This window comes from Grus americana, chromosome Z, assembly GCF_028858705.1.
Source record: "Grus americana isolate bGruAme1 chromosome Z, bGruAme1.mat, whole genome shotgun sequence".
In the NCBI taxonomy this organism is placed as follows: domain Eukaryota; kingdom Metazoa; phylum Chordata; class Aves; order Gruiformes; family Gruidae; genus Grus; species Grus americana.
This window is the reverse complement of record NC_072891.1, coordinates 33,439,952-33,454,690: the sequence shown is the minus strand read 5'-3', so window position 1 is coordinate 33,454,690 and position 14,739 is coordinate 33,439,952. Positions and strand designations below refer to the sequence as shown.

Here is a 14,739-nt window from a genome sequence, read left to right as displayed (position 1 = left end):
GTCTTTATTGAATAGTTCTTTTTGAAAAGATAAAAAGTAGTCATCCATGCTACATTTCATCTATTTACCTTTTCATACAAATTAATTTTTTTACAAAGTCATTTGGTATTTCAAAACATACTATTTGGAAAGGACTAGTGCTCCTTTAAGTGTAAGATTACTTGGGGGACATTTTTCATTGTCTAACTAGCAGCATCAAAAGACAGCAATTTATAGGACTTGGGGAGAACAAAGTTTATCTTCACTTCTGTCAGCCTTCATGTTGGCAGCACTACCTTCCAGGGGACGACAAAAATATGATTATGGCATAGAAAACACCCAAATCCCTCCCTTCCACAGAAAAGGAGCAATGATCTGCAATGAACTTTGCATGGACTACCATGACTGATTTCAGAATCAGGGGCTACACAGCCTGAACTGGTTGCAGCAAGTCAGCACTACACTCTAGACAAGCACCAGTCTGGCCAGTACTGCACCTGCAGCTCCATACACACGGAAGCCAACTTTTGGGGCATCAATCGTAATGGGCTCCCGTCACCATAATCACTGACTACTGTTTATCTTAACACTTTAGTCTTGTTTTACACAGGAGGAACCGTGGCATGGAGGGCACATGCTCCAGGCTGATGGAGATGGTTAGACACCAACAGTGAGGTTTTCCAAAGCACTGTTCACCTAAATCCTATTGTTTTCACCTATGTCCTCTGTGCTGTTCCTTCTTTGCAGAGGATTAGGCAGGACAGGGTAAGAAAAGCAGGGACCTTTTTTTAGCCCCACAGCATGCCACTGATTGCGCCAAGCAACATGTGGTGTCACTCAGTATGAAATCTGACCATTCTTCAGGAATTAGGGACTTGCCACATAGAAGCGGGACCGAATAAGTAAATATCACTTTATAACACCCCTCGTAAGCGCCCTCTTGGTCTGGCAGATCCGGTCGCCCCTGCTGATACAACCAGCTGGGTGCAAACCCGGACAAGAAGTTCCGCATTTAAACTCGGGTGAATTTCACTTGTCCAGGGAAGTTGAGGGAAGTGTGTGTGTGTGTGTGTGTGTGTGTATATCATGTGGAGACAACGGGCAGCGTTACTCGCCACAGACCGGCGCCCGCAGCCCTGCCGCCCGCCCTCCGCCCCACTCGTGTGCTGCCCCCACCGGGTTGGTGTGGCCGTGGGCGCCCCCCGCGCGCGGCCGGGCGGGAGGCGCCCCCCCCGCCCCCCGCCGGCACGGAGTGACGTCACCCTCCCCTCCCCCACCACCCGGCTGCGCACGGGTGTGCGTGTGCGGGTGTCCCCGCGCGGTGCGTGGCTCCCGTCGTCGGTCAGCCCGCGGTCCGGGCTGGGGCAGGCGCTGCCCGGCTCGCCTCCCCATCGTTCCTCGGCTCGCTCCTCTCCCCCCGGCGCGTACCGGCACACAGCTCGGCAACGAGCTTTCCCTAATACTTGGGGCCATACAGAGCCTGTGATCCACACAGAATAAGAGGATTAAAACCCAACAACAACAACAACAACAAAAACCCACCCCAAAACCAAAGCCCAAAACCCCCCATAAACAAACCAACAACCAACAAACCCAAACCCCACAACAAACCCACGAAACGAGAGAGCGTCCTCTCCACCAGCGTACCCACGGCGTCCCCGTTCTCGCTCGGAGGAGCGAGGCTGGGTGGGGGAAGGGTTGCTCGTGTTTCGGCTCTCGGGGACGGTTTCTGGGGATTTTTCCCGTGTCTCTGCCCTCCCCGCTCCGCCCGCCCCGTGCCCTCTTCCCTCGCTTTTGTTTGCACTGCACTTTTTCTGGAGGGGGGAGGGGGCGGGAGGGGGGGGAGCGGGAGAGTGTGTGGGGGGGCCGGGTGGGCGACCTCGCTGCTATTTGTAGCGAAAGAATCGGCTAAAAGAGTCGAAGGAAGAAAAGGAGAAAAAAAAATCGAAGGGGGAAGGAAGAAGGAGAGAGAGGGAGGAGGAGGAGGAGGAGGAGGAGGAGGGGAAAGGGAGCAGCAGCTCAGGAACAGAGAGCGCGCCCGGGAGCAGCAGCAGCAGCAGCAGCAGCCGCCGCAGGAAGGAGAAGAAGAAGAAGAAGAAAAGAAGAGCAGAACAGAGCAGAGTGGAGGAGAGGTGGCGCTGGCAGGAGGAGGCAGGCAGGGACCTGGCTCTTCTGGATGCTGGATTTTCGGACTCTCGCTGACTCTCTCCCGCTCCCCGGCGCCGGACTGTGAGAGACACGCACCAGCGCCAGGCAGCAGCGGCGGGGGGGCTCCGCTCGTAACTGCTGCTGCCGCTGCTGCTGCGGGGCTTGGATTAAATTGACCGCCCCGGAGACGAACAGCGGGAGGAGGAGGAGGTGGTGGTGGCGGCGGCGGGCGGGCAGGCGGCGGCGGCGGCTGCTGCTGCTGGGACCGGGGGAGCCAGCATGACCAGGTAACTGCCCCGCTCCTGACCCATTTTTCCTCCCGCCGCCGCTCCGTCTTTGCCGCCTCTTTCGGCGCGTTGCTACGTGCGAGCGCGCATAAAAATGTGTGTGCGCGGGTGTGTGTGTGTGTGTGTGTGCGTGTGTGCAGCCCGGCACACATGTGTCTCACACACCACTCTCCCCCCTGGATGCCCCGGGCCCCCCCCCCCGGCCGTTGCCAGCCCGCTCCCCTCTCCTCTCCAGCGGGTCTCAGCTTGGCGGCGAGGCCTGTAGGGGAGCGAGGGGAGCTGCGGTGCGGGGACGGGGGATGGGGCAGGGTGAGGGCGAGTGATGGATCGGAGTCGACGTTTCCACTGAATGCCACTGTACGCGGGCGGGAAGGGGCGGGGGGCTACACTAATTACATGTTGGCCGTTTGCTTTGGCGAGCGAATTATTAATATTAATTATTTTGTGTACTCTAAAAGGTGGGTAGCAGGGGGAAGGTAGCGGGGGGAGAGGCGAGGTGCCTGCCGCTGGAGAGAGGGGGTGTGGGGGCGAACGGCCGGTAGGGACCTCCGGCGCCGGTCCGAGGAGGGCTCTCTCCTCCTCCTTCTTCTCCTCCTCCTTCTCCTCCTCCTCCTCCTCTTCCTCCTCCTCCTCGTTCTCCTCCTCTCTCTCGGCGGAGCGGGGAGGCACGGAGATGCGAAGCTTTTCACAGGTTAGGCTTTTAATTTCTTTGTTTACTCTCTCGAAACCACTTGAAAGGAAGCACATCGGGCTGGAAACTCAGTTTTCCAAGCGCTTACAAAGGCGCTCTTGAATTTGTTCAGCAAACTTAGCAGCTCCCTCTGCGCCGTCTGCCCGTGCGAGCAGACACTCCTCACTGCTGCAACCGGGCTCTCCCAGGCTGGCAAATAAAACAGTTGTTTTCTCCCACCAAATTCCGTATTTTGCCTGGTTTCTATCCCCTCCCTCGCCGATAGAACTATATTATTTCCTTTTTAAGCGATTACCACTCACCCTTGCATGTATGGCTTTTGAATGTCTGCTCCTCCTTGTTACTTCTCCAGGCTGCTCTCATGCGTGTTTTATTCTTTTGCCTGGCCTTTGTACAGTTACTGCCTTGTGGAAGGATGGCAGCTTCTTTACTATGCTTACCATGTCCATATTCTCAATTTTGACTTACATAGACGGGTCTTTTTATTTACGCAGAATAGTTAGGGGTTTATGTGTTCCTTCACTTGTCGACCGAGACGGTGTTGCATTGGAGATGAGTCTAGATGCTGATTTGCTTTGGAGTTTCCTGTTTGCAGACAGGAGTATTTTTGGTGAAGACTATATTCTTTTAAACTTAGGATTAATGTGGGAAGTTACGATTGTCTTCTCAGCCTTTCAGAGATCGCTTCCAACACACCTTTTGTTCAACTTCTGTAATATCAGGACATTTATCGGGAGTTTTGATGCACAGATGGAAAAATATTTATGTACCATATTCTTCCTTCCTCTGGTATCTGCTAGTAATTTATAATGTTACAATGGTCAGTACTTTATTTTCTTGCTGTAAAAGTGTATAGTAAATGACATCATTTTCTCCTGGGCAGGGAGCACACAAAGCTCCTACAATTCTTGTTATTGAACGGAGCAACTCTGAGGGAAAAAAAAGATTCACCCCTCTGCTAAATACAATCATATGTACTCGTATCTTACTTTAGATGGCAATTTTTTGATAAGTTCTTTAAATTCCATCTCATGAGATCCACTATTACTGCTTTTTTTATGTGTGAAATTGACAAACTGGTCAGTTCAATAAATTCAGCTGTCAAATTTTGCCCAGTTAAAATTGCTAAAAGCTGTAAATGTACTGGCATGGGATTTTCAAGCCACTGAGTGTTACACAGAAAGGAAGAAGGATTTAATGAGAGACTTTTTACAGGAGTAGCTTTCCAATTTTAGTTTTGTCACTTGTGGAAATATGGTGGAGTATATTTAGATTTTTTTCAATGCAGAAATGATGTATAGCTTTTCTGTATCCACTTAAAGCACTGAAAGCTTTGCCTAAGTAGACGACTTCTACTCTAAGAAATTTCATTATGGTTTGTGTGTGCTATGGCAAGCTCTCAGGAATGGTGTGTAGAAAGGAAAACGGTATCTCGGTATTTCCAGATTTCAGGAATGGGTCTTACAACCTCCTTTTAGACCCATCAATCATACTTACTTTTAAAATGAGCGCTAAAGAACAATATGAATTAAGTGTTCTGCTGTGACGGTTATGTAACTCAAACACCAGCACTGTCAGCAAACTCAACGGCTGATAGTAAATTGGTGCTTAATCTTAGGAGAGGGTTTGCAAGAACAGACTTGGGGGTGTGCGAAAGAATGAAATAACTGGTGATTTACGTCTAGTCAGGGATTCACTTTTCTTTTTTAAGATTGTCCTTCGTTCTTACGTTGGAATAATGCGGGGACCAAAACTACACAAGCTGAAGAGTAGGAATCCCCCTTCATCTGCTGCTGTGTGTGCTGAGCCACTAGGGGCCTGTATAAACTGCTCTCATACAGCAAATACCAGTGCATGGCATACGCACACTCTTTCACCAGGCGCTTTGTACACAGGTGCCTAATGTCAAAAGCAACATTGCCCGTTACTTTTTCCTTCCTAATAAATGAGACTGCAGTTAACTTTGGAGATGCATACAAATTGTGTATTATTTTGGGGTTTTTTTACCCTACTTCATCCATTTCCCCCCGTCTTGTGTGGTGTCCAACGCAGTTCTTTCCTCCCTGCTCTCCTGACTGCTATGGCAGTTGGGGATGAACGTCGACTCGGGAGGTGCAGATTTTAGGCAAAGTTGGATCTGAGTGTCTCCCCGCATTTCATATTTTCTGTGAGCTGAGAAAATCAGATTTGTTGCCTGTGTGTTTCTTCTATTAGATTAGTAATGGTACTGTTCCATGCAAGTGTAGGGTTAAAAGATAAACTAAACAGGATTACTTCAAGGCAGGAACAGACATAGATTGATGGTGTGTTTAAACTAGCTTTGTACGTGTGTTATGTAAGTTTGAGAGTGTGGCAGCTCCAAGCTTTTGGCTGGACCGTAGTCAGCATTTACAGGACCTGGGCTGAAGATGCACTATACATTTCTGACTGTCAGTTTCAGAAATTTAAAATCCACCAGCCGTAGCCTTCTTGATAGACATTAAGCAATAAGGTCAAGTATACTTACACTGTTCCATTGTTGATTTTCAGTTTTTCAAACTGACAAGGCAGACAATTTGTAAAAGAGCACAGCTGAAATATTTGCATATTGGATTTCCTTCAAAATGAACTTCCGTTACTAAGCTCTTTGAAAATTCTCATTTAAAAGGATTTTCAAGCTGAATCACACTAAGGTCATACAATTGAAATGCAGTTTCCCTAAGCTATGTTAATTTTTTAATAAGCTTTTTTAAAACAGCAGAATTTTATATATCATGTGGTGTTGGGCCAGGTACAGCAAGAGGCTTTTTGTCATATTACTGACAACAGTTGTGCAAATATTGACTGAGTTTAATTTTCTGACATATGCGTGTGCGCACTTAGGTAAAGTCACAATGAAATGTAATGAAATCCACTTTAAAAGTCTTCTCAAATGATAGATGTCTGTTCGAAAATGTAAGTCTTTCCAACTGTTAGTAAACCAAGACGGTGTCTCCGAAATGCAGAGGATAGGCACTTCATTTGCAGTTTGAGTATCAAGAAGAGTGATATAGTACAGGTCTACAAATCATTGTGTTTCTTTTTTGTATAAGATCATGGTGATTTTTAACCTTTTGTTCTTTAACAAGTTGAGAAAAAGGTATACATATTTGCTGTTTTAAGTTCAGCATCAAAGAGTCACATACAGCCTTCTATGGAAACAGGAGCTTGCTTACATTGTAATTCTATTTTAAAACAGTTGGCATAACACAGTCAGCATACAATATTTTGATGAAAACTCCTGATTTCACATACCCTGTGAGTTGTTTACTTTATTTGCTTAATCCTTGTTTTCTTTGGAAAAGTCCTAAAATGAAGCTAATTAATGAATGTACGCTGGCAACTTGGCAGCCTACAGAAAGAATCCGTATTTAAAAATACTCCTTTGTATACTATCAGTGATTTACCAAGTAGGAGCAGAGAGAAAGCATTACTTCTCCTGGTGATCTATTATGCTGAATGTTGCTGTACAACTGGAGAAATCTGATGATGTAGAAAAAGATTGCATGATAGTGCTTTGCCTGTAAATTCCTTTCCAACAAGCTTCACTTCCCTTGTTGTTTAAGCCGCCGTGCGTTGATAGAACCATATGTCTACTACTGCACAATTTTAACTTACATTTCATAAGCTCAGATGGTTTTTGGTTGGTGATTGGTAATATTTATTAAAACGTTGCATGTTTGTGACTTCCTATAGGAAGTGGATAGCTAAAAGGCAGGGAAAACAGATACAAAATAATAAAATTTTTTTGCAAAAAATTAGGTTAAATTGAATAAATTATTATATAAATACTGAAAGCATTGCTTTTTTAAAACATGATTATTATTCAGGTTCTTTCGATTCATTCATAAAAGTGACAATTCCAACTAAATACTCTGTTTATCAGCTTATTTTTAACTACATCAGCAGGTATACATAGTCTGTACTTCGCTAAGATAAAAAGACTTACAGCTTTAAGTGTCTTATGCTTACATGCCATGACAGCCTTCTCCATAAGCTTAGTAGCACTGTAACCAAAAAAAAAAAAGGAAAAAAAAAGGGGGTGATTGATCTTGCAGTAGAGTTCCAAAACAGATAGAGATTTTTGCAAATTTCAGTTCTCCTGTTTATACTAGTGTGTCTGGTATCTGCCGGGGATTCTGTGTGTTCTTTCAAATACAAAGAATGTGCAGAAAACATCCTCCTTCTCAGCCAACTGAAAATGATGGAATTTTAGGCAGTTTGATTTATTATACCAGGGGACATGCCCCAATATACTATCATGCCCTGTGCTGTGCTTCTTCGTAGTTAAGCATAGTGGAGTTATTTGAGTTTTTCAGTAATCTTCCAATTATTGGAGTCGCTTCACTGGTACACAAATTAATTTTTTGTTTGCAGACAATCAAAATGGATGTCCTGGTTAGTGCCAGCCGAACTGCTCACATATTGTTGCAGTCAGATAATGCGTACCTTTTCCCCAAGCAGTATATCAAATGTGGTATATGGAGTAACACAAGCAAGTGTATTGCTCTTTCTGTTACAGTTTTTAGTGTTCTGGAAATTATATATCTGTTAAGTCAGAGTTCAGTAAGTGGTGTGTAAAATCTGGCTTTTTAGCAGTCAGAATCAGCTGATTCTCATGAACAATATATAGTCGGTGTCAACCTGACTGAAACAAATGCGGCTTAGGTCCTAAATTTGCAAGTAGGTATACATTTCTCTTGCAAATTTGCCCAATTCCATTTTGATTTCAGTGTCTCATCTTGGCTTATTCACTGGTTTTACCCAAAAGTCTGGCTTTTTGTTACTTGTTTTGACCCACTGAGAGTAAATTCAAATACATTCTGGTAACAATGTCATAGGCTTTCTGACCTTTCAAAAATAATTGTTTGCTATGTTTGAACTCAGTAATTCTGCTTGCTTTACAATACTGATTGAATTTAAAAATTTTTGACTGTGTTTTTGAACTGTCTGTAGGCTGTATTCTTTATAAAGCTTTCCCAAAGAAAGCTGAAATTTGTGTATGAGGAATAAAGGGACTGCCTTTTCTCCTTTTCTTTTCTCTTTTCTCTTTTCTCTTTTCTCTTTTCTCTTTTCTCTTTTCTTTTCTTTTCTTTTCTTTTCTTTTCTTTTCTTTTCTTTTCTTTTCTTTTCTTTTCTTTTCTTTTCTTTTCTTTTCTTTTCTTTTCTTTTCTTTTCTTTTCTTTTCTTTTCTTTTCTCTCTTCTCTTCTCTTCTCTTCTCTTCTCTTCTCTTCTCTTCTCTTCTCTTCTCTTCTCCTCTCCTCTCCTCTCCTCTCCTCTCCTCTCCTCTCCTCTCCTCTCCTCTCCTCTCCTCTCCTCTCCTCTCTTCTCTCTTCTCTCTTCTCTCTTCTCTCTTCTCTCTTCTCTCTTCTCTCTTCTCTCTTCTCTCTTCTCTCTTCTCTCTTCTCTTTTCTCTCTTCTCTTTTCTCTTTTCTCACATTTATGCATGCTTTTGTAAAAGTGAAACAAATATTCTATATTAAAGTTAAGGAACAATGCTTTCTACTTTATTTTTCTGAAAAAAACCCCCACAAATAAAATTGATCTTATTAAAGTTCATAAATATATGTAGGGATATTCTGTACTCTATACCTTTCTTTCATCTCCTTTATGCCACAGAAAGAAGGGGTTTAGGAGACAGACGTATGTCATGATTTCTAGCATAGAGACATGATTAATTTCTCTGTGTTCACCTGTGTAATTAAACTTCTGTGAATCACACCTTTAATTTTCTTATCTTTTTATTTTCTTAAAGCAAAGGGCTTTCTCCCTCTGTGGAATTTACTGTAGGCAGGGAGGTCTTTTTTTTAAAAGGCAGTTTATAAACATAGTGCTAGAGGTTTTCTCTGAGGTTTTCAGTGCTGTGAACGTCAGGTGCATCATTTCTTGATCTCTTATGCTACGTTTTATTAAAATCCTCTTTACAGGTGTACTGTATATTAATACTTGCAGGAACATGGCAATTTTTTATTAATAAGCAAATAGCTATATTTTGCATGTAAGAAGCAGCAAATTTAAAAAAAAAATGTTATCTGCTTACTAGATTAGAATTTTGTCTGCCTACGTGTAGATAAAAGTCATTAATTTGGTGTGAAGTACATGCAATGAGAGATTTCTAAAACACTGATCAGAAAGTAGGACAGAAAGTTTTATTTATTTATTTATGTTTGTTTGGAATGATAGTGTATCTTAGAAAGCTGCTTAACTGCTGCCCAGTGCAGCTGTCCTTCCCTGAAAGATTAGGTTTCAGGAGCAATGATGGATGTTGAATGCCTGTAGCCAGTTGTGGGGTTTGCTCTGAGGTCAGTGGTACTGATGGAGGATAGGAATTTACAGCCTTATGTCTCTACGCCAACGTAACCAGTAGCATTTCTCAAGGAAAAAAAAAAAACAAACCCAAAAAAACCCAACAAACCAAACCAAAAAAACAAAACCAAAACAACTAGGTACATTTAATGCTGAGCTTGTATTGCAGCATAGTTCAGAAAGCTGTTCATACTAGTGAGAAAGAGTGAGTAGATTTGTGAATAATAAGGACAAATTTAGTCACGAGTATGCCCTTTTGTTTCACAGAAACACTCAGAATTAGCTATAAAAATAAATACGATGATGTGACTTTATTTAGAACTTCTTACATACTATTTTAAAGTACGTTAACATTTGGAATTTACACTGTTGACTTGTTATTTCGATTGCTTCAGATAAGCTTAAAAGTTTTTAACAGCTTACTGACGATGAACATACTCTCCTTTTTCACTTAAAAACAGGGTGTGGGTTTTTCTCATGAGAAAAATATATGTTAGTGTTTTTCAGCAAGCTTAACCAAGGCACAGTGATATTCATCAGTGATGAAAGGGTGGATATTCATCAGGTAGGAAGGGTAAATGATATTTAGTGTTACATTGTTTAGTTTGAGTATCACAATACGTATTGATGATAAAGATGAATACTTTGGATAGCTTTGACGAGTGCTTTCAGGCGTGTTAAGATCAGAGACATTCAGACTTTATTTATGGACCATCTACCTTCCCTGAGTTTGTTCCTGATATACGGTGATGCGATGATCTTTTAAAAAGTGAATCTTGGTAGAGAAAGGTGCACAGCAAAACATGCTGTTTTATTGTTACGCTTGCAAACCTCTTTTGAGTGGTTTGTATTAATTTGGACCTTAACGGTATAGGTGGATTTTTCTGTCAAGCCTTAGAAGAGCTGTCCTAATAGACTCAAAGCCCTCAGTGGTCGCTGAGAAAGATTTCCTTTGACAGCAGCATTGTTTGGATCAGATCCATACTGCCGTTGTGTCTTTGCGTAAATGATAGCAGTTACCTGGGGTAGTCCTAGCAGTGGTTAAATTCAAATGTAGAGAAGAAAGCTCAATAAAACATCTGATGAATTGATTTATAGTATCTCATAAATTAGGGAGTAAGAAGCATTTTGATAAAGAGAAATACACATCCAGCAAGAATCGCTTTAGAACAGTTTTGCATCAAGGAAATAGCATTTTGCCAAATGCCTATGTAGTCTACTTATTGGCAGCGTGCCATCAACTTTATTTGGAAAACTGTCTTTGCTTAAGTAATAAATATTCACTATTTACCAATTCATTTTACTATAAATAACAGATGGCTTCTGTGATTAGGTTTTTTTATTTCATTTTTAACCTATTTCATGAAGAATGGAGTTTTGCAAATTATGATTAAGAGCATCAATGACCTGTTCTTCATTAACAGAATTTTCCAAATGGCAAAATTGTTTTGCTTCCCTTGTTTGATGATTTGGATGTTTTTGGATATTAGTTTTGCTTGACGTGAGAAGCCTTGAATTTTCTATTGTACATGGCATGTGAGAGTAAAAGTATAACATTAACTTAAATAAATATTTGTCTTAGTTGATATTAATGATACTGCAATTTCTTCTTAAAGAGAAGTGGATACTCGGTGTAATTTTTTTTTTTTTGTCACTAAGTAAAATATGTAGAATTTACACCTGTTTCCCATGTAACATTTTCAAAAGCTGCCTTAAATGGTCATGCGAAGTTTCAGCATACTGACTATATGAAAATTTTAAATATATCAAGGGCAGTAGATAATGAAGAGAACATTGTACTTGCTAATGCTAACAGGTGGCAGTGAATGCCTGCATGAGCAATCATACCTCTGTAAGAATCCTAGCATTCCTCGGGGTTAATTTTGCATGATTACAGTCACTCTGGAAAAAAACCCAACAGAGTGCTAAGACTTTACCAGCAGTATTTCGGTTAGCTTGGAAATTTCTAGATGGTTTTGGGCTGAACAGTGTAAATACTGTATATACGTAAAAAGGAAATGTTTATTCTCCAGCCATTTGGCTGTGTTTGATGGAACAGATATGTGTCCTTCTAGTCAATGTAATCCCTAAAAGGACACTTACTAGGACTGTATCCCTGGCTGATTTATTCATAGGATTGCTTTATTAATCTAGTGCACAAGGGTAATCTTATTCCAAAGGTATTAGAAAGCATGAAAATAACTACTAGACTTCTTAGAGATGTGGATTTCTCTATCTTCGAACAATTCTAATTTATAATCTCAATCAGTCTTTCTGCTTTTCAGTGGAGACTACAGAACCTGTGAGAGGTGCAGTGGCCTTAAAACTGTTGTTTCATCTTTGCTGATCTCTGCAGTAGTCCAGGTTAGAGAGGGAAAGATTAAGAAAAAAATGAAAATAGATTGTGAGTTATATGTAGAAGAAAGGTGTGATGGGATTTTTCTACCATGATGATGAATGAGTTGCCAGAAATGCTTATATCGTAACCAGCGCTTAACAGATGTATTCTCTTAATAGATAAATTCTTAAACTGTGTTACTGGTAGGCAAGTTGTATTTTCAGCTTTTTTGTTGTTATTGTTGAAAGGAGGTGAAATTTTTGCTCTCCTGAGTTAACTTCATATTGCAGATGCCAGTCAGAAAATTAGGCAGAGATATTTTCTGCAATTTGTACCTGTTGCTCAGATAATGGTGTTAATATCTATTTCATATTTAATGAGAAAGAACATTTGAGAACACTGAAGAGCTTTGGGGTGGGAGGAAACCTGAATTCACCCCCTCGAAAGAGTAAAGAGTGACATTTTTGCAACCTCAGGATTTTACCACTAAACCAAAACTGCCACAGGATCAATGCCTATTTGACTGCTGAGACTTGGGATGCCCCTTTCCTGCCTCTTCTTTCTCCAAGTTGTTCTCCATCCTGATTTTGCACTCCTGGGAACATTTCAGCTGGTCCTCTGTATGAAAAATGGCAGTTAGTAAATCAAGGAGAAATGTGTGTTCCTGAAGAAATACACCTACTTCATTCCAGCTCTTCCGTACTGTACATAAGTCTGCCTTGAATGAGTCTTTAGGTGTCTTTTAAAGGTAACTCTCTGTAGCAGTTTTTGCTTTTCATTGTTAGATCATATTTGATGTTGTAAAGTCTCAAAAACTCTGGGAATGGCTTCCTAGGCTTTCCTTATTTCAGAATGTCACCTAAATTATGAATATTGGATGCTCTATTTGTTATGTTCTAGAAATCCTCTCTGAAACCTATTGTCATTAGGAACTCAAAGGCTTCATGTATGTTTTTTACATCTTCTGCTAAGTGTCATGGGTTTTTCCTTTTTGTATTGATCTCCAGCTTCTTTGGCTACATATACATACCTAGAAAGCAGTCTTTCAATATAGACTTTTCTATCCATTGGTGTACTTAAGACACTGCGTGTATACTTGTACACCTGCTGCCTTCATTGAGGTATTTGAATAACTCTGGGCTATCTATTCTGTAAAAAGTTCTGTGCTTTCTTTTATGTCTTGTATAGAATACAACCTTGTCTTTTGGTTCTCTGTGAAATCTTTGCTTTCTCAACCTCTTTTCATTTTTCACATCTGGAGACTTTCCACGTTAAAAGAAGGAACGCAGTAAGAGAAATAGACCTGCTTGACAGCTTCTACTGGCTTGTTGTGTCTGGAGAACTGAATGAGCATAACAACAAAGAAATGTATCTTTCTGGTGCCATTTTGGTGTTTGCATCTAGATGCAGAGGTAGCAGATTTAGATTTAACTGTGGGTGCCACCTCTCTCCTCTCCAGGTACAGCCTTCTATTTAAGTCTTTGTGTTACTCAGTTGAATTCAGTTTCTTAACTTTCTTCTGTGTCAGAGGGAGTCAGTTTTTATTGACACAGAATCCTGATCATTTGTTCTCAGAGATGACCTACCTGGTAAAAGAGTTGCAAGTTCATATTCTGGTGAGAAACTTCAGAAATATAGGTTCCCAAGCTTTCAAGCTCACTTCGATGCCGGGTTCTCCAAGTAGAATCAGAGCTAGGTATTTTTTGGAAGAACACAAAACTGCTGTGTTAATGTTTTGAAGCATTAAATTTCACTAATAGACACCATTTGTCAGACATTATCACATTCACTGTACATTTCTTAGTATGCTGTGTTACTGTGCTGTGTTTAACGTGTTTGAGAATTTTAAGGCAGTTTCTCACTGTGCTTTTTTCACTAATGTAGTTATTATTCCACCTACTGAGTTTCTGAGGTGTTATTAGTGGTTAACAATGGCTGCTTTTCTTGACTTATGCATTTATGTACACATATACAACAATAAGCAGGAGTTTCCCCAGCTTTTGTATTAGTAAGTTTTTTTCTCTGTTAGTGTAGGGTAGATGACTGCTCCAGACAGAGACATAGCTGTATTACTAGATTTCTGGTGTTGCCTGGAATTGCATGCATTTAATAATTTAGAAACTGCTGAGGAGAGCTAGGGGTGTAAAATTCCACTACTGGGAATGAAGTCGTAGAAGCTGAGAATTTGTGTTTTGCTGAGAGTGCAGGTAACACACCCTTGACATAGATGTTTAATTGTGGTTTTGTTTGCCCTTTGTTATGGTTTGAAACTAATACTGAAGTCATGTAGCTTGTCTGAACCTATGCAGAGTCTGCAGCTTCTTTCAGATTTAGGTTTTTGGCTATTTGGACATGGCTTTCAGTACTTGCACATTTTCAGAGTCCTTTGCTTACAAAGATGAGTTTTCAGAAATTCCTCTCACTGAGACCTTCGACATCAGAATATGTTGCAGATCTTGTCGATGTTTTGTCTGCTTTCTGTTTGCAAATAGCTCAGATATTTGGCGGATTAACATTTTGATTTATCAGTTATGTTTCCTGATAAACCATTTCTGTTTTTTTTTCTTCAAACTTGCTGAAAGAGAAAACCTATTCAGATTTTCTAGTCTGTAATTTTCCTCTATGTTTTGCTATAATGCTGATGATTTTTCTGTTTTTCTTATTGGTGTGTAGACTGGGAGAAAGACAGGAGGTCCTTCTCAAATAATTCTTCCTTACAGTGTTCCTGTGAAGATACTAGAGTACACCTTAGAAAATTCAAAGTCTTCCTTTGGAGGACTGTGAAAATATCTTTTATGTTCAGCAATTCCCTTTCAGATTTTGACTGTGAAAAGAATAAGACAATTTTCTGATGTTTCTTTACCCAAAGTATAGGTGAAGCTTATCCTTCAAAAATCTTGTGGCTTGCCTTTATTTGAACTATATTTTTTGTTGGTATTTTACTAATTGTATGGCCTGCCTACATTAAAAA

At 41.0% G+C, this 14,739-nt stretch overlaps 1 protein-coding gene across 34 annotated transcripts in view; it reads left to right on the top strand.

Annotated features, from left to right (window-relative positions):
• PTPRD (protein tyrosine phosphatase receptor type D) overlaps nt 1-14,739 on the top strand; it is a 1,257,748-nt gene that overhangs the window by 883,433 nt on the left and 359,576 nt on the right. For 5 of the 34 annotated variants that reach the window (XM_054809755.1, XM_054809754.1, XM_054809757.1 and 2 more), the window contains exon 1: nt 2,021-2,414. The exons of 28 other annotated variants lie outside the window; for them this stretch is intronic. The gene's annotated coding sequence lies outside the window, so the exon portion shown is untranslated. Of the gene's footprint in view, nt 1-2,020; nt 2,415-3,056; nt 3,106-14,739 lie in introns of those variants that run through there. One more of the 34 variants, XM_054809726.1, reaches the window with a different exon arrangement.